Below are 20,605 nucleotides of genomic sequence, written 5' to 3' on the forward strand. Positions count from 1 at the left end.
TGGTTTCAGTTTGATTTCCTGGTGGGGAGCGCCACCTACTGGTCAGTCTTTGGAAAAGATACTGGCGTTTTCCAAAACATGGGGTTTGTTTGGGATGGGTTTTCATTTGTTTGTTGTTTTGTTTTAGTTTTAATATGGAGCTAAGATAACAAAGGTAATCTGGGTTAAAGGTAAAGGTAAAGGGACCCCTGACCATTAGGTCCAGTCGTGACTGACTCTGGGGTTGCGGCGCTCATCTCGCTTTATTGACCGAGGGAGCCGGCGTACAGCTTCCGGGTCATGTGGCCAGCATGACTAAGCCACTTCTGGCAAACCAGAGCTGCACATGGAAATGCCATTTACCTTCCCGCCAGAGTGGTACCTATTTATCTACTTGCACTTTGACGTGCTTTCGAACTGCTAGGTTGGCAGGAGCAGGGACCGAGCAACGGGAGCTCACCCCGTCGCGGGGATTCGAACCGCCAACCTTCTGATCGGCAAGTCCTAGGCTCTGTGGTTTAACCCACAGCACCACCTGAGCTGCAATTTACTCACTTGCAAAAAGACAACAAACGATGACAGCAAGTTGATGTGTGCTCTGCAAATGTGGCTCTGCAGTCTTGGTTTGAAAGATGAGTTATGTGGCATCTTTGTATCCTTAAAGCAGAGGTCTTCAACATTTTTGAGTCCATGGCTCCCTTGACCAACTGCATTCCTTCTGCGGCGCCCCTGTGGGGCTCAGGAGCCCAGTTGTCTCACCCCTTGCCTGCAGAGCTGGCAGCCTCTCACCCTTTTTTGAACACCTTGCCTTGTGGAGTCTTCCCTCAGCCTCCTCTCCTCTCCCCTCTCCTTGGGAGTCCTCTGGGCAGCCATAGCCGATGCCCCTGGTCTGTGAGCTGCTTTCCCTGCCCCAAAGAGATGTGCCTTCTCATACTGCCCCACAGGGGCCTGGGTCTTGTCTGTCCATTCCCAACAGCAAGGGCTGGTGGACTGTCTGGCTGGGCCCCCTTGCCTGATTGCTCCAAGGCCACCTCAGCTCCTGGCAACCAGCACCCCCTGGCCAGCCCCAGAGGCACCATTCGCCTGGGAAGCTTGTAGCCAGGGCTGCTGCAACAAACAGCTGTGCAAGCTTTTGGGAGGCAGAGATGCGAGAGGGCATCAGAGGAGGGAGGGAAGGAGAGAGGAACAGAGGCCAGTGTTGCCTGCAGTACTCCTGACCTTCATTCAAGGCATCCCAGAGTGCCATGGCACACTGGATGAAAACAACTGCCTCAAAGGGGTATTAGTTTTCAGAGCCTGCCTTAGCAGGTAGATTTTGGGTGCTGTTAAATGCAACAGATACAGACACATAAGACCCCCACCGGAGCATAGGATCATAGAACTACAGAGTTGGAAGTTCTCCAGAGGGTCATCTAGTCCAACCCCCTATGATGCAGAAAGATCAAAGTACTATTTGGTCCATCAGCACCCCCCACCACATGGTTTCCTACAGTGGCCAATCAGATAGCACCAAACCACATTTGGCCCTTTATTGCCCTTTGGAGAGGTCTGTTTGGAGCTCTTTGCTATCCTTTTTTGCTTTCACAGCACTAAATTTAAATTGGTGCAATCAGGAAAATCGACCCCCTCACTGCTCACCCCTGTTTCCAGATCCCTTATGAATAAATGTAAAAGCATTGGGGGACCCTATTGATTATACTCCATCATGTGAACCACCCACCTATCCTGTTTGCTCTCCTTTAAGCAGTTTCCACCAGCCCGTAAGAGGGCTTCTCTTATCTCATGACAGCTATATTTGCACAGGAGTCTTTGAAGCAGGACTTCAGAAGGGGTTTCAAGCGTCTCAGTAAACATTGACTACTGGATCACCCCAATCCAGTAGCCAATCCCAACTGGCTTGATGAGTAATGGGTGACTGAGTGGACTGGTGCCCAGATAAGAGATCGAGAGTGAAGGGGCTGGGGTGGTACATTCCTGCTAAATAAATATCATTTCTCCTAATCCATAGATGCTTCTACTGGGTAAGTAGGGTGCATGCATAGGTGGAAGAATCTCTACAGACCCACTTACTGAACAACAGGTTAATGCTGCTGGCTGTTGGTTGTTGAGATGGACTTACTTGGAAGGAGAGGCTGGATGCTAAAAGAAAAGAGGGTTCTATGTGAACACAGCTGCAGAACCTTTCTGGTCAAGGATGTGATGCAGTAATTCAGGGCATCTGATCTCCACAAGTCTCAGGGCCCACAGAAGCCTCTGTGTATATTTCAGCCTTTGATTTGTAGCACGATTGTTCCAAAGGCTCAGGATGGAGATGTTTAAAACACAGTACTTGCATGAATAATAAAACTGAACTCTTATTTATTGATTGATTGATGTCGCGATACGTATTTGAAATATTTACATAGTATTACATATTCATTATATTTGTAAATTCACATTTCCCCATTTCATTATGTACCAACATTTAGTCATTTCTTATATGCTTCTTATTTCTTGCCCTATGTCTTCCCTCCACCCGTGCGTGACTTCCTTATTTTTATTTTATAACTTTATTATTGTGATTGTATTTTTGTATCTTAATTAAACAAACATTCTGGTATATCTGCTTAACTTAACTTTGTGAAATCAATCTATGCATAGCAATAAATTTTTGTTGGAGCACCTTTTGGTCATGTATTCTTCTACACACTTCCATTCCTGTTTGAGATTTTGGTTAGATTGCATTCTAATTGTTGCCGTCATTTTTGCTAATTCAGTCATTAAAAAAAAATAAAATGATGTTGCCAATCTGTCACTGATGGTACTTCTTCTGATTTCCAATTTTTAGCAACCAATAACCTTGTGGCGGCCATTATATATAAAAAAATTCTCTTCACAAACTCTCATTATACTACCCTGTTCCTGGCCATCAAAGCTCAGATATTAGCAGCACTCCGTGGGAAGGAATTCCACAGATCAGTGGCATTCTTCTGCACAGGGACAGTTTACAAGTCTTGTGTTGTTCCATTATTTGCAAAGCAGCTACAGGTACCCTCAGGTTTAGGGAGGGCAGTTGTTGACCATTTCGCCCTTCCCTTGACAGCCATCGGTCCGTTCAAAATTGCTACTCTAAGGTTGATTCCAGCCAGCAGATAGAAAAATGCTGTGTCCCCACATCATCTCCTTCAGCTTGGGTGGGATGATATTGATAGAACAATCCGCTTCCCCCAACTTAAGTTGCATGTTCCCTCAAGCACATTTTTCATTCATCCTGGAGTTTTTAAAAAGTCCATGGAGAAAAGGGAAGCAGCAGGAGAACGGAGAGGGGAAGTGACTGGCAGGGCACTTCTCTCCCTCTTTCTGATAGAATCAGAGAATTGTAGATGCAACCGCCGGAAAAGTTTATTGGCCTCATGTCTTGCTTATGGACATCTGGACGGCTAGTGTGGGGAACAGGATGCTGGACTAGAGAGCCTCTTGGTGTGCTTCAGCAGGACTCCTGCGTAGAAGACAGGTGTATAGACAGACTGTGGTATAATTAGTTTGGACTTTAGACCAGGGGTCACCAAACTTGTTTGTGGTGCTCCAGTGCTGCCCACAAGCTTCAAGCAGATGCTCCATGGTGTGTTTGTGGATTTGTGGTTGAAGACAAGAGATGCTGCATCCATTGTATTAAATATTAATATGGATTTTAATTGTTTGTTTACTGCTTCTTTTATTTATTGTATTTCAGTTTTAATTCTGTGGAATTCAATCTGTAATACAACACCATACCACAGAAGATAAAAGAAGCCGTGAAGTGCAATGAAAAAACATACAGCATCTAGCACAGCGCATAACAATTGCTACATCAGGCAGAAAATTATTAAGTGGTTCACCAAGACCTTCAGCAATTTTCAAGTGGCCCATGCAAGGGAAAAAATGGGAACCAATGGTATACATTCTACACCTTCAGCTGCCACCCAGTTTTCCTTGCCTTGCATACCTGAGGCACTTTGACATACACCCACCCACACCCCTTTCAGACACTTCAAACCACGCAAAGATGTTTGGGCAGTGGCCATAGCTCAGTGGTAGAGCACCTGCTTTCCTGGAGCACAAATTTTCCCTCCAGATGAAGAATTGCAGGTCACTGGGCAGGGAAAGACCTCTGAACAGGCAAGTCTGCAATGGATGGACTAGTGGTTTGCCTGAGCTTAAAGCTGCCTTATATGTTCATTTGATATAAGACAAATGAGGGATGGGGGAAGGCTAACTCAGCAGGCAGAGCTGGTGCCACATGGAACTGCAATAAAATAAAAGCTCTGGCTTGCTTGAGACAGGTTGAATGGCTGCGAATCTGTTATCACCTCAATAACATGAAGGACCACAGCCGTTTTCTCCTTCAAGGTCACTCCAGGAGGCCTGGAAGAGATTGAGAGGAAACAAGAAAGCAATGCACAGTCTTGCATTTGTGTTACCGCAAGGTCTGCCTATATATAAGAAAAGGTTAACATATAGCTTTATAAACTCATGCAAGTGCTTGACACTTCCTTGGAAGCTTTCAATGAATTTGCAGTTGCAAATAAGCAATTCCCCCATTTTGGGAGGTGTGCTGAAGTCACTGATGAATTCAAAGCATCTCCTATTGAGGATCTTTTGAGGGGCATTGCCTGCATTGGCAAATCCAGGACTGAGAAGTAAACTCCATTGATGATATTTAGCTACCATTGATCATGCAGGCTCTTTGTGGGTATGAATCTTGAGGGGCATTGACTTGGCTGTATTGTCCCTGACTGCCAGTCTCATAAGGCCGTTATACAGATCTGTGGCGCGACCACAATTGGAATACCGTGTGCCGTTCTGGTTTGCCTCCCCTCAAAAAGGGCTGGGAGAAGTTCAGAAAAGGGCAACCAAGATGATCAAGGGGAAAGTTGCAGCATTTGGGACTATTTGGTTCAGAGACAAGGCAAGTAACAGGTGACATGAGAGAAGTAGATAAAAGTAAGCGTGCATGGACAATAGAGAGAGAGAAAATATTTTCACCCTCTCTTATAACACTGGAACTCATGCACCTCCAATGAAACTGAATCTTTGAAGATTCCATACAGAAAAAAGAAAGTAATTCCTCACACAGCGCATAGTTAAAGTACAGAACTTGCTCCCACAGGAGGCAGTGATGGCTACCAACTTAGATGGCTTTAAAAGAGGGTTAGATAAATTCATAGGGAATAAGGCTATCAGTGGGCGGCTACTAGTCACAATAACTATGCTCTGCCTCCACAGTCAGAAGGCAGTTATACACCTGAATAAACTGCAGAAAGGGAGAGTGCTCTTGTGCTCAGGTCCTGCCTGAGGATTTCCCACAGGCATCTGGTTGGCCACTGTGAGAACAAGAGGCTGGAATAGATGGGCCATTTGGGCCATTCGCCAGATCCAGCAGGCTCTTCTTATCTTCCAAGGTATTAGCTCAGTTGGTTAGAGTGTGGTGCTGACAATGCCAAAGTTGCAGGTTTGATCCCCGTAAGGGACAGCTGCATATTCTTGCATTGCAGGGAGTTGGACAGGATGATCCCTGAAGGTCCCTTCCAACTCTGTGGTTCCTAGGTTGCTGAGGCACAGAAGTGATAGCAACCAAAGGTGGGCAGAGGACTAGTGCAGTCAAACCTTGGTTCTTGAACACCTCAGTTTTGGAATGTTTCGGCTCCCGAACGCAGAAAACCCGGAAGTAAATGCTCCGGTTTTCGAACATTTTTCGGAACCCAAACGTCTGACGCGGCTTCCACTTGAGTGCAATAAGCTCTTGCAACCAATCAGAAGCCATGCCTCGGTTGTCGAACGTTTCGGAAGCCGAACGGGCTTCTGGAACGGATTTCGTTTTACAGCCAAGGTTTGACTGTAGCATGAATACATTGGGGGCTTAGAACTGGAGAGCAGTGCCAGAACATTGTGTACAGATACAGTGACATAATTGGAACATGGAGGAATGTGTTTGCATTTGGCAGGGGGGAGAGAGCTCCTCAGTTTCCCCCTCAGAAATGAAGCCCTTTGCTTCCCTTCCTCCCCCAGCAAATTATTCAACACCGAGCCCGCCCAAGCGCTTGTTTGCTGCAGATCCGTAAATCATGCTCGTTTCTGTGCGTCCATGTTTCCTTTGCCGTTTACACTCACTCCAGCAAGAGCCACCTTGCTTTTGTCTTGTGGAATGCGGGCCTAGCACTGGACTGACACCATTATTCACCTGCTCCAGAGCTGAGGAGAATGGGCTCTGCTAGCAACCACCAGGAGCTAATGATTTAAATGATTACTCAAAGCGAACAAGCGGTAACTATTGACATTAAACAAGGTGCTTCCATTGTTTGGGGTGTTTTATTTTGGGTTTGGTTCCCCCGCCCCTCACCTCCCCGCCCAGTCTCTTCACAAGGCAACTTGCCTGCAGGGACAACTCCACAGTACGGCTACACAAGGAAATGGCTGTCAGGACATGTGTCAACAAAAAGCCATCAATAAAGTGAGTCCTAGAAGCTTTGCGCAAGGAAGTCTGTTGATATATTTCTAAAAGTTCTTAACTGTGCAGGCAAGAGCTCGTTCATTTAAAAGAGGGCTGGGGAGCCACCGGTCTGGGCCCTCAACACGTCCCCCAGGCCTCTCACGCCCCTTCTCACCAGACTGCAACCCTCACTAGCCTGCCCAGCCATACATATCCAGAGTTGTTTCCATGCAACCACAGTGCTAAGCTTTCAAGTTAAATCCACGGTGGATCAAGAGTAACGATGTTTTTTTCCTCCTCTGAACAGTAACATGGTTGTGTGGAGTGTCCGTTTGACATGTAGACTTGGAGTGGCCATTTGACAGTTCTGGCAAATGCCACATGAGGTGGTGAACAAAGTATTCAGACCGATCATGGAGGAGACTGCTCTCTCTCTCTCTCTCTCTCTCTCTCTGTGTGTGTGTGTGTGTGTGTGTCTGTGCACAGTCCTTGAGTTTATTTCTTGAATTTTAAAAGGGCTTCTTTCTTTTCTTTGGCTGGTGTTTTGGCAAATAGTGGAAGGAGGGAGAAATTCTCACTAACCCATCAGCCACACAGCATGGAAATAATAATATTTAGCGTATATTATGCTAACTGTGACAGTGCTTACACAAAGGGGTGGGGAAGTTGAAGTCTCACAGAAAGTGCAGAGCTGGAAGGGACACAAAGCCCACTACAGGACTTGCTTCCCAATTACCTTGTTAAACTGAAGCACCTCATTCGTTAAGCACAAGGCCAGGTTCAAGGTTCTTGTATTAATTTAAAAGGCCCTTTGCAACCTGGGTCCACAATAACTCAAAGGGCTGCCTGATCCCTATATCCCTGCCTGATCCCTGGGTCTTCCGGGGAGTCACAGTTACTGGTCGCCCACGGCTCAGATGCTTGGCTCCTATCCACCAGCAGCCTGATTCAGGAAGATGCCTCATAGATCCCCATGGAACCGTATCTTAGAGAAATTGCCTTTTTCCACTGTGGAGAAAGATGTTGAAGGGCAAGCCGCACACATTACAATCCCACAGTCAGAAGGAGCGACAGTTTCCTTCTCTTTTTTATGCTAGTTGTCAATGGAATCCTGTAGTCCAACTCCCTATCTGCCTCCTGTCAAAGGCACGCACAACAAACAACAGTTTTGAGAGGCACGGCCCTAAGGGGCAAAACTGAGGGAAACAAAGAGTGGCAGAACTAAACTTTATTTGGACACTGGAGGTGTCAAAGAAGAAATGAGCAACTACTTCCTCCCTTGTGTCAATCTTCGCTTACTGTGCCTTTTATTTTTGGTAGGCAAATTGCGTTTCCCTCTGACTTTCTGAGACCAGGCATTTCCTGATGTTTCCTTTTCTTCAGGGGAAAGCAGGGGTTTTGTGTTTTGTTTCGTTTTTTTTTTTTTTTTTTTGCCTTGATGCCCATTTCATGGAATGTTTCCTTCCCCTTTACCCACCTTTCTTTTTCTGCAAACAGGGATTTTCTGTGCCAACAATAACTTCCAGCTCCTCCCTTTGCCAGCTCCTTGCCCTTGTGGTACAAAGGCCCCAAGTGCTTTGTGTGTCTATGTAGTCTCCCCCCTCCGTTCCCCCCACAACACACCATTCCGCTTCAAATCAGTTCCTTGTGTGCCTTATGCGCACATATTATGGGCCAGTCTCAGGGCAGCATCGTCTAAAGAAGCCGACTGAAGCTCACCGGTTCCTTTCACTCCCTTTTTAAAGTAAAAAGATACTTTAGGAAAACAGGAAGAAAGGAATCCCTTTGACCAGAAATATTCCTGAGAATGTCGAGATGTAATTGACTCTGCCTTTGCTATGTTTCCAAACTTATAATTCATTTCTTAAAGAGTTGATTCACATGATCCTTTGGGGATGTTTCAAACTGGATCAAAAACTTGCTCATCCATTTGGAACAAGAGTCCGTCTACCTTATTTCAAGCAATCTGCTGCTGGGTAAGGCCAGGAGAGGGCTGTGATTTGAGTTGCTCCCTGCCCCAACTTTCACTCCCCCCCCCTGCAAGAAATTACAGTAAGCCCCCAATTTATGTGGGGGCTACGTTCCAGGGATCATGCCTAAAGCCAATATCATATTTGGTCAAAACCCATTGGGTTCAATGGTGGGTGGGATTGTCAAAGTCATTTTCTCAGAAACCCCACCACTTTAAAAATAAAATAATTTTTTTTTTACCAGGTGCATAAAACTGAATGTGCTCATTAAATGCATGTAAGCTGCAAACTTATTGTACTCCTCTTCAAACCAGAATTGGATTTTTAAAACTGTAACATGTGTAACCTCTGCAAAATAGCACAACGCCCACCTAAAGGGATCAAAGTTGTAACTCTGAGATACCATCTTGGCTGTTAGCCCTAAAGACTTGCTGCCTGCCCTTGCAGGCCTTTTCTACCTGGTCAGGGAAGGTGGGGCCGGGACTGACTCCAGCTCCAAAAACTGAGGCTGCTGAACAGACTTTTGGGCTGGGCTATTGCTGGTGGGGTTTTGTTGGGTTCCCCCCACCCCCACCCCCTGTTTTTTGTTGTTGTTGATTTTTTTGTATCTTTATTTTTAAATCTTATAATCATTTGTGTGGAAATTGTTCAATTATTGTTGTGTACTTGTTGATGTGTTTTGTTTGTTGTTTCTGGCTACTTTCATTATGCTTTGACTAATGTATATATTTTCTCATTGTAAGCTGCCTCGAGTATGGTTTTAACTATGGCAAGGCGGCATACAAATTAAATGATGATGATGATGATATTATTATGCCGAAGCCAAGGAGATAGCATGTGGACCTTCCATTGAGAATGGTTTGCCGAAGCCATCCTGAGGATACAGTTTTGGAGTGCTGGGCAAACGTGTTGTGGCTGTTCTTACATCCCATCAACACAGGTGTAAATTAAAACAGGCCCCACCTGTATTTTGAACGGTAGGGCTGAGGCCCAGGATATGAGCATAATATTAAAGCAGGCAGTGCTTTTAATAGTATGCATTGGATACAAGTGAGGGAGAAAATTGGCTCAGTTTCCTTTTGAAGGTGAGTCTACCTCATTGACCCTTCCTGAAAGAAAACACCAACTGAAACACATTCATCCTCCAAAAGCAGCACATTTTGCAGTTCAGAATTCAACCAAATAATGTGCACATAAGTTCATATACCAGATAAAGTGTGCATTAAATGCATACTTTAATGAAATTATTTATTAAGGATGACATTATTGGGAAAATATTAATATCAAATTAATATTAAATAATTAAAGGTTAAATTAATATTATTAAAGGTAAAGGGACCCCTGACCATTAGGTCCAGTCGTGACTGACTCTGGGGTTCCGGCGCTCATCTCGCTTTACTGGCTGAGGGAGCCGGTGTACATCTTCCGGGTCATGTGGCCAGCATGACTAAGCCGCTTCTGGCGAACCAGAGCAGCGCACGGAAACACCGTTTACCTTCCCGCAGGAGCGGTACCTATTTATCTACTTCCACTTTGACGTGCTTTCGAACTGCTAGGTTGCCAGGAGCAGGGACCAAGCAACGGGAGCTCACCCTGTTGCGGGGATTCGAACCGCCGACCTTCTGATCGGCAAGTCCTAGGCTCTGTGGTTTAACCCACAGCGCCACCCGCGTCCCTAAATAAATTAATATCATTAGGGAGATATTTAAAAGCATTTGCAAACTTATGTGGCGAACTGAGTTTAAGACTGGAAAAATGAGAAGCTCACATTGACTCAAACCCAGTAGAGGACCATCCCCTCATCACAGAGAGGCACTTCAGATCTTCTAGAATGAGCATGATCATGAAGCACAAATGCCCTGTACTTCCTGTTTCATTCACTTCTGTGTGAAAGGGAGGTGGGAAAGATCAATTTTGCATAGTGCAGAGAAGCCCAAGGAATTGAAAGGGTGAGTCACTTCTCATCCCCTCCCCATCCCATCCATTGTATAAGATCCAAAATCTAAAAGAAACGATGGCCACCAGTCTCCATGCACGTGAGGTTAAGGCAGGGCTTTTGCGTCAAACAAGTGTGACCTCTAGGATGGCTGGAGCCCTGGCATGTTAGACTTTGGGCTGAACTCTAACCAACCGTAAAGCACATTTGCAGGTACATTATATATTTTTAAATTCATTCATTTTACATTTAATCAGCAGGTTACTTGTTAGGAAAAACATGCCCAGTTCATGGCCGTGATGTAATTTATCTAAAAATTTGATTAAAGAGTCCCCCCCATCCCACCCCCATGCACACCAACACAACCCAGAACAGCTATTTCAAATGCGACAAGCAAATCATTGGAAAAGGAGGCTTGGCTCAATAAATTCTATGAAGTCTGACCAACACTGATGTTGTCTGATAAGGCGGCTCGAGGACAAGACAGGCCTATCAATTGAGTCAGGCCAGCTAGCCAGGTTGTCATCTTGAGAAAGTAAAGCCAGGCAATGCAATGGGGGAAGGATTGCATCAGAAGGCAAGCATCCTGACCCTATGCATGCTTACTCAGAAGAAGTCGGTTTCAGCCAGTTCAAAAGGACTTACTTCCGAGGAAGTGCTTGCAGGACTGCTGCTTATGTTGAAATAGCTGTATTGGGAAAGTGTGGGACTGGAGATCTGAAGGTCCCTAGAGCCTTCCTTCGTTTCAGCAAATTGTATTTTCCTTGTAAAATAAGTTTTTGAGAGGCAGTGTAGTGTAGTAGTAAGAGGATTGGACAGGTCTGTGAACAGAGACATCTGCCAGTTTTGGTTCTCCTCTTTTCCTCATTTCTCCAGGCTTAAAATCACTTTACCCTATTTGCAAAAATTTCTTTTAAAAATCTGCACAAAAACCCAGATGCATTTTTGTTCTGATTTCTCCTAAAAATGTGTTTTTGTATGCAATTTGACCTCAAGCATTTCCCCTAATATTATGTGTAGCATTGCACATTGTTTTCACTTTTACGTGGAGATATTCCAGTGCATATCTGTTTTGCATTTGAACTTATTTTTAAATATGAAGTTGTGTGTGTGTGTGTGTGTGTGTGTGTGTGTGTGTGTGTGTGTGAAATTGGTTTGATAGGTTGTGTAGGAAATAATTTCTAAATGGAAATAAATAGTATATGCATTTTTGTGAACCCTGTTTGGCTGGAGCAGGGCGTCACAAAGGCTCACTTCCTGGTTCAGGAAGTACAAATCAGTTGTAGGTTCCCATGAAAATGCGAACTGAACAAGTTCTTCCCCTATTCCTAGACTGGACACGGTTGGACAGGCCTGGTGAGGCCTAGTTTTAGATCCTCATTCAGTCATAAAGCTCAGGAATGACCTTGAGCCAGTTGTCATCTCTCAGCCTAATCTACTTCAGAGAGGGCAATGGAGGCTGATCCACTATGTATATGCTTCAGAGAAAAATTGAGGTTTTGCATTCCTGTTTTTCCTTAGATTTAAAAAATGCTCCGGGAGAACAGGATGCTGAAGCAGATGGGCCCCTGGCCTGACCCAACAGAACATTCCACTGCAGTCATTATATGATGTACTGTTTATACAAAGGATACCTGTTGTGGAATCACCTTATTAAATACAAAAAGAGAGCAAATGATTGGCCCAAGGTCACACAGTGAGTTTCATGGTTGATTTTAACCCTGACCTCCAAGGTCCGCTTATTATCCACCTTATTCCAAATTCCAAATTGGGGGGGGGGAGATGTAGAAGTAAATAAGCTGGGGGAGTGGAATGATATTTTTCTGTACATCTGGAAATGGATGGGGTCCCGTGTTAAAACAGTCCTATAAGATTAACCAATTCAAGCTGCAATCCTGTGGATGTGGATCATGGAATTCAGTGGGGCTTACTTCTGAGTAATGTACAGCTTCTTTGGGATGAAATTGCAACAGGAGGGACCCCTTCTGTACCAAAGTAAGGCAATTTTCGTTTGAGTCGGGCCGTATTGGTAAATTTTCAGTAGCTTTGCAAGGAAGGGAGAATACCAGAATAAGTTAGCTGAACCCTTGTGAGTCCTCATTGGTCACACCCCATGAATTTCAAGCACTGCCCCCCTGCCGCCACCAGCCACCACTGGCCTAGGGTGCCAAGTGCTGGCACCAGGCCTGTTGGGGGTGCTGAGAAAAAATGTTGCTTCAGTTCGTGGCCCTATCCACCACGAGTAGAAGGAGAAAGCAAAGTAACCATCAGTGGAGTGTTTGTGCGAATCAGCCCACATAGACACACCTCCAGCTAACACAAAGGTACACTAGCCACAGAACACTGTTGTGTGTCCACAACACCGTAAACAAATAGCTCATAAATCATTCCTCTGCCAACTTAAAAGGGAGGGAAGCGCGGACCTTTGTAAAAGCTCGACTTGCCAGCCTTTAATTGACAGAATCCATTAATAATGTTTTCCAGCCGCTTCTCGTTCAGCACTCTAACCCCCTTTTAAAAGTCCTGTCATGTTAAAAATTGACATGTGTTGACTTTGGCCTGCGAAAGCCCGAGTGCTGGTTGTAGGTAGGAACTTTGGGTGTTTAGTCTGGCTTGCATTTTATTTTTCCCTTTCATCAAATTAGTTCAGCTGTAGTTTTTAAAAAAGAGAGAAGAAAAGGAAAACGGCTTTACAATCTGAGGCTCTGGCTCGGGATTGCAGCATCCCACCCCTTAAAACAAAACAAAAAAAAAGACGCTTACAAATGTTGCGTGATGCATGCATAAGAATGGGAAATGGCCAGCCATGAGAGAAAGGGAGGCACATGAACCTGACTGCGTGGAAGCAACACCTCTTTTCAGAGAAGTGTAGGAGACTCCATTTCCCTAATGCACAACTGTCACTGTTTGTTTTAAAAACCTGAGGGCACTTCCTAGCCAAACCAAAGCACTTTGAAGTCCCGTTGGTTTCCGTGGAGAGATTTAATCTCATATTTAATTTTCCCATTGAAATCCATGGAGAAAGGGGCGAGGCGTGTGCAGTTAGGCATAGTGTGGAGAGAGTGGATAGGGAGACAATTTTCTCCCCCTCATGATACTAGAACTGTCGGCCATCCAAGGGAGCTGAATGCTGGAGGATTCGGGACAGAAAAAGCAAGTAGATTTTCTCAAAGCATGTGGAACTTGGTCCCACAGGACGCAGTGATGGCCACCAGCTTGGATGGCTTCAAAAGAGGGTTAGACAAATTCATGAATGATCTCAATGGCTGTGTTCTTCCACCAGTTTCAGAGAAAACAGGCCTCTGAATACCAGTGGCTTGGAATCACAAGTTCTGTTGTACAAAGGTCCTGAGTGTTGGATCTCTATGGGCATCTGATTCTCTATGGTGAGAACAGGATACTGGAAAAGGTGGATTTTAGGTGTGATCCTGCAAGACTCTTATGTTCTTAATACCAGTTCTCTTTGCAGCAGTGAATGAACCCATGACATAATTTGTTTTAGTCTATTCTATTGTGGTTTAAACTTTCTGTATGTTTTAAATTATAGTAGTGATGAATTTATTGTTTTATCTTTGTTTGTAAACTTTTAAGGGGTTGTTTTTCTACCAGCAATTGGTATATAATTTTTTTATGAAATGCATATATAAAATAGATCGCTTAAATTAATGGGAGGAATTCAGTGGTTGGCATCCGTCTGACTTGGGAGACAATGGAGAAGTTCACCCTTTGGGCGTGAAATCAAACTATTGGAAAATTACAGCGCCTGCTGTGGCTGTAGAAACCCATGCAGGAGAGACATGTTTTGTTGCAGCTGAGACAGATGAAGGCATCCGGTTATGTTGATGCAGATGTACCATGGCGTTTCTTCTCTCTGCACTCTTCCCAGCAGTCATTCCTCCTCTGGTCATTACTGCACAACCTGACTGTCTACCTCCAAGCACTGGAGGGGATGTTCAATGGTAGCGTTAAGGAAATGGCTCTGTCAGCCCAAGCATTTCTGTTTGCCTAATAGAACAGTCTTCTCTCTCCCTCCATGTGCTGATCTGGGTTTTTTCTGAACCCCGACAGCCAGAGTCAATTTGGAGGGCACAGGAGACATGGAGGGAAGAAAGCAGGGGAAGTTCTGTTGGGCTGGCAGAAATCCTTGCATGGGCTTCTACTAGTGGGACTGGTTGGTCGAATCAGGAGAGAATCAAGGTATCGTAGGTTAGGTACAGGTAGACTTATTGAAAAAAAGGTGTGCATTGTATTATTTACAGGGATTATTAAAATAAATCAAAGGCATTTGACTGTAATCCTTAAACACATTTACTTGGCAATAAGCCACATTGAATTCAATAGGACTTGCTTCTTAAAAAAATAATTTGAACATTTCTTAATTTTACTTGTCAGAAAATTTAAAATTTAAAATAAAGCAGATGAAAAGGGTGAGTTACTAGCACAACAGATTTATGGCAACTTAGTGACTAAACATACTGAATAATGGGACTTCCGAGTACTTGAGAATATAAGATGAGCCTGGCTGGATCGGACCCATGACCCATCTAGTCCAGCATCCTGTTCTCACAGTGGCCAAGCAGATGTGGGGAAGCTTGCAAGCAGGAACTGCAGATTAACATGCATAGGATCTCACTGATAATTTTAACGAAGTTTTATTTCTGCTGAATATTGAACTATACAGCAAATAACATTTAAGGTACGATGGCGACAGTGTTATTTTTAGCTTATTTTTCAATATGATCTGATTAACTGGATTATTTTATGCTATTGTAAACCACACGACACATGATTCAGCCAAAGTTAATGTCACATTGGTTTTAATGGGAGAGGCGGAATCATGTGCTTAACTTGCCACTTGAAATCTGAAGGACTTAAAAGGGCTTACTTTTGGTAGGTTGTGTCCCTATAGTTTTTGTGAAATATGTGGAAGATAAGTGTATTAAAATAAATAAACTGAGGAAATTATCTGAAGTATATTTATCTGTATTTTAAAGTTTGGCATCTTGGTATACGAACTAATATTTTATTTTTTAATGAATAAATTGAGATCTAACCTTCTTTGGCAACTTTTAAGCAATTGACAGTGTAAACCTTATATGGTCTCCTTTAAAATTTGCTCTATGTGATCTGTAAATGTGAATTCTTTTACTTTTGTTTGAATTTGTCTTTATTTCCATTTACATCTTAGTTCTTTTAAAAAAAAACAACACTTGGCTTTTAAAAAAGTCGTTGGGCTCATCCATACTACTCTTTAATGTGGATAGTAAGCTTCCTGTACCTCCCTCAAATTTCTGCTGGTCATATGACATTCTCCTCCAAATCATTGCCTCCCTTAGCTTTTGCCTCCATCAGTCTGGATTTTCTTATATCTTCCCCTTTTCAGAGTATCCCTGGTATGACAAAATCTGAACTGAGGGAGGGGAAAGCGAGGGAAGGCAATAAGTTGACCAATGGAGAATTAATGGAGGAAGAGGAAGCTTTTGAAGGTGCCTGCTCTTTTTCGTAGGTACTTATTTTCTGATGCTCATAAGGTATAAAATGGGTACATTTCCCCTGAAAAACCATTTGGGTATCAAAAGTGGGGTTTAATATGCTCATTGGGACTTTGGAAAACCGTTTCTTAATCTTCTTTGTGGAGCATTGCACAAAGAGGACATGTTGTGATAAACACAGGACAGCTGAAGGAAGCAGAAGCCCCGTGTCAATTTATATCTCTCTGTAACATGTAGTAAAACCTACCAGGTTCCTCATATTTCACTGATTGTTTCCATCCCTACCCACTGTCACTGGTGGCAATGCATGGGCAGGGAGAGTGGCAGCCGCCTCAGGCAAGAGATGCTAGACGGCAGGCAGTGTTGGAGGACAGAGCTGTGTCTGCCCCATGGTTTGCCCTGTGCCCCTTAACCTAGTCTGTTGCCCTCAGGTACAGAGAGGAGTGCTGAAGAAAGAGTCTTTGTGTGGAATGAGAGGGGAGGGGTGCTATCTTTTCCTTCACCTCAGACAGCAGAGCATCTTGGCCTGACACTGGAGGAAATCCACAGCATGATGAAATCATTTACAGAGAGAGAAGCCATGGCACAGGCTGCCATTTTGGCAGCAGCCCTCTGTTCATTTACTACTTTATCTATTTCCATTTCTGAATGGCTTCCTATGAAACATTGCTGTTAAATAAAAGCATCAACAATTCAAACATATATAAGACAATGTCATGCATAGGAACAATTTCAAATCCATTGCATACTGGGATAAAAATATGCACGTAAAAGGTTGCTTGAGAAAGGAATGACTTCAATGGGTGCAAATAAATAAATAAATAGAGATGGCACCTGTGTGATATGTTGTGGGAAAGCCTGATTCCAACATTCATAGAATCATAGAACTGCAGAGTTGGAAGGGACCCCGAGGGTCATCTAGTCCAACCCCCTGCGAAGCAGGAATCTCAGCTAAAGCATCCATGACAGATGGCCATCCAACCTCTGTTTAAAAACCTTCAACAATCCATCACTTCTCATGAGAGTCTGTTCCACTGTCAAACAGTTCTTACTGACAGAAAGTTCTTCCTGATGTTTAGTCTGAATTTCCTTTCTTGTAACTTGAAGCAATTGGTTTGGGTCCTACCCTCCGGAGCAGGAGAAAACCATCTTCCATGTGACATTGTATGGAATGAATCTCCTAAGGAGATGTTACCAGTGATCAGTTGGGCATACAGTTGCACCTTGGATCTCGAACGCCTTGGTACTCGTCCATTTTGGCTCCCAAACGCCCCAAACCTGGAAGTGAGTGTTCCGGTTTGTGAACGTTTTTTGGAAGCCAAACATCCGACGCGGCTTCCGCAGTTTCTGATTGAGTGCAGGAAACTCCTGTAGCCAATCGGAAGCGTGCCTTGGTTTTCGAATGCTTCCAGAACAGATTCCGTTAGAGAACCAAGGTATGGCTGCATAATGATATTTTAGGTATCCTTTTTATCATTCAATGTGGTTTATCCCTGAAGACCCAGCTCTTGCTTTTTCCCTTTCCTTCCTTAACTGATGAGCAGCCACCCTGCAAGCCCTCACTTTTGTGGGCAACCCCTTGCTGATAGCACTTTAATTTAATGAGTGCATGCCAGGGCCCAAGTGATGTCATATTAGTTTAGGAAGCGTAGCCTGTGTTGTGCGGGCAGCTTAACTGGTCTGAAAGTTGTGTGGTTCAAGCAAACAGCAGGATTTATGTTACGCACGTCCCGTTCTTCCCATGCAAGCCAGAATATCTGCGTAGTGATGGCTGGGAGGATACAGGTTGCTATTTTAGAGCCAAGTGGAATGGCGTTTCTGAAACTTCAGGAAGTTAATAACATGCTCATGTCATCGTGCTGCCGCTTTCAAATTGAATCCTTCTCTTCTCGGCTCAGGGGAGATGAGAGATTCCGTCACAGAAAGCAGAGTTGGAAATAACAATGGAAAACCCCGGTGAGCAAATGACCTTGGAAAGGAGGGCGAGACCAGACTGCTAGCAACCCACCTCTTGCGAGGGAACATGGAGGACCAGATAGGCCCGCTGGCTCCTGCTTGAACCCAGAGGTCAGTACAAGATGCTACCTTTAAAATGCTGGGGCTATAAAGAGGATCTGACAAAGGAGGAGGTCACTTAAGAGATTAAAAATGCATAGACAGTTTTGCAGCCCCTTTCATTCCTCAGTGTTTTGTGAGTGAAGATCTTTTCACATATCTCTGAATGCCAGTTGTCTCAGGAAGTGATGTAGCAGCTCTTTGGGACTAAGAGTATATGCCACCACAATCTCCAAGCGATGCAAGATCCCAGGGGTTAAAGGTGCTGACCCAGGGTTCGTGTTGCCTTTGGAAATGAGGCACAGCAGAGACTGTGGTGTCTCTATGAGATATGGTTTATTTACACATATAAACAACTTGAGCCTACGATGCAGGGGTTCACAGTGTTACAACCCCAAAAGGATCTTGTTTCTGCCAGGCATTCTTCTCCCAGTTTGCTGCTTTATATCTAGCTTCTAGTTCACATCACTTCACTCTCTGCTCTGAACTCTCGCTTTGTCCTTCTAACTACCTGGAGTTGAGGGAGTGGGCCCCAATCATTTACTGTCTCACACAGAGCCTCTTTCCTTTGTCCCCCTTAATGGCCCATCACCCATGCGATCATCTCATCAGGAGGCTAGCCTGACTTATACAGGGTGAGTCCTTTAAAAGAGGCCCCATGGATACAGAGTACACATGTTCCACGGGGCCTCTTTTAAAAGACTCACCCTGTATTTTAACACTTGCTGGATCCAGGGGTTAGAAGGGTCTCGGCATACAGCCTAATGCCCCAAACTCAAAACAGTACATCTATTCAAAAGTAAGCCCTCTGTCTTTCTCTAGGCCTCTCTCAGGTACTCTTAAAAAGAAGAAAGTCTCAGGGTGCTTTCAGATGGTGTTTATTATAAGACAGGTTTTTTTAAGCCTCTATACAATGTAGAAATCAAAATGCCAGTCTGTATCCTTCCCACACATTTTATCCAAATTTACCCTTTCAATGGAAAATAAATAAAACCCATTGTCAACTACCTGTTTCAGACCCCTCAATCACTGATTTACAATATTAAACATCTGGGAACGCCCTCAATTCACACAGAGAGTGTGGGGTGATATCATACCCCTCACAGGGCGGGGGGGGGTTGCAGGAGAAAAGACATGCCCCCTTGCAGAAAGAATCTCTAGCCATTTCTTTAGTTCTGCAATAGCCAGCCATTCATGCCCACCAGCAGCAGTTTCTTCTGGTGACAGAAAATTGGCCAGGCCATGCTTGCCCAACCAGTTTGACTGTCAATAGTAGGGTTGTTTTTGCTGTTTACAACCAGAGTTCTTAAGAGATAATTCAGAGCAACACCCATATTGTGTGTGTGTGTGTGTGTGTGTGTGCGCGCGCATACATCTATATATATATTGTAATGGTTCTAGGGGTTGCTCGTGCGTAAATCGACGCCACACCTGGCTGGGTTACCTGGGTAAACCCTTTCTGTCCGGACAGCCACTCACCCGTGGCTGTCTCAATCACTGGCAGAATCCGTCAGTGGGCGTTTCTTGAACTTCTTCCAGCAAACAAGCTCTTTGATGCCTAGTCGCCGCCTACTCTCCCTGCGCGGAAGTCTTCTGCGCAGGGAGGGTGTGGGCAGCGGAGGACCCGTGCTCTCCCCGCTGGTCTCCGGCGAGGAGTCATGGAGCCACCTCGCCGATTCCCCCATCTGCCCCCCTTCTCCACTGGTGCTACGCTGAATTCCTTCCCCAGAAGATGGGCTGCTTCTCTCCCTCCCGGGACGCTCTCCGGAACCCCTCTGGAGCCCTCCCTCTCCCTCTGGCTCCGATGGCAGTTCCCTGACACATATATATCTATATGGAACGTTACAGGGTGACCTTCTGGGTGACCTTACAGGGGGCCACATGATAGGTAAGGCCAGAGACAAACATGGGTGGAGGGATTAATATAAATTTGACCTCTGTACAGTAGATTTTCTACACACATTCACAGTCCCCTCACAATTCTTCATCCAGGCCAGCTGGACAAAAACATTCAAGGAGGTAAGGGGTGTGGCCTAGAGAGGGATTGGGGAGTAGTTTCCAGGCCTGAGGTTGCCTACCCACCCATTCTGGGCTCTATTTCTATATAGCTCTCTGTCTCCGTATATACATATTTACACACACACACACACACACACACCTGGCTAACCTTCTTCTCTAGCCAAGCAACCCATCCACATGCACAAGAACCCTGTGTTGAGATGAAGGATGAAACATTTTTAAACAGCTGCCTTTGTAGCATGAGCAAAATCAAATCAAAAACGTGTCAAAATACCCTTTAAAAAAACCTTCAGTTTCCCAACACTGTAAGACTTTAATGCCTTTGGCCTAAGGCAGATTGGAGCATGTGTGTGTGTGTGTGTGTGTGTGTGTGTTGTTTGTTTCCTGCAAAGGCCAGGAGAGCCTATTGGATTACAAGGCAGAACAGTGCAAGAATCTGCTCTCTAAAGGGTCAAGGTGTTTCCCTAATCAGGTTCACTTTAAATCTGCCTCTGGATTATTAGTCCTGCCCTGTCTGCTGCCTGCGGAGGAGGAAGAGAAAGGAGCAGCAATTCCTGCAGGGCAGAGGGCACCAGCCCAGTCAGCTAGACAGGCCCATGGGGTGACTGGATGACTGTGGGAATGATCAAAGAGCTACACAGCTTTCTTTGGTTCCCCTTTGCTATCTGAAAGCATCATATTAAATATTGATGCTGCACACTGAATA

General features: G+C 44.7%; 1 long non-coding RNA gene across 5 annotated transcripts in view; it reads left to right on the plus strand.

The window, feature by feature from the left end:
- Positions 1-18,493, plus strand: part of LOC310757664 — a 44,857-nt gene extending 26,364 nt beyond the window's left edge. For 2 of the 5 annotated variants that reach the window (XR_014545375.1, XR_014545379.1), the window contains one exon: positions 1,988-2,726. This is a non-coding gene — a long non-coding RNA (uncharacterized lncRNA). Of the gene's footprint in view, positions 1-1,987; positions 2,762-3,691; positions 4,874-17,723 lie in introns of those variants that run through there. The other 3 variants (XR_014545376.1, XR_014545377.1, XR_014545378.1) reach the window with 3 other exon arrangements.
- The last annotated feature ends 2,112 nt before the right edge of the window (positions 18,494-20,605 follow it).

This window comes from Podarcis filfolensis, assembly GCF_964270895.1.
Source record: "Podarcis filfolensis genome assembly, chromosome: 2".
NCBI lineage: Eukaryota > Metazoa > Chordata > Lepidosauria > Squamata > Lacertidae > Podarcis > Podarcis filfolensis.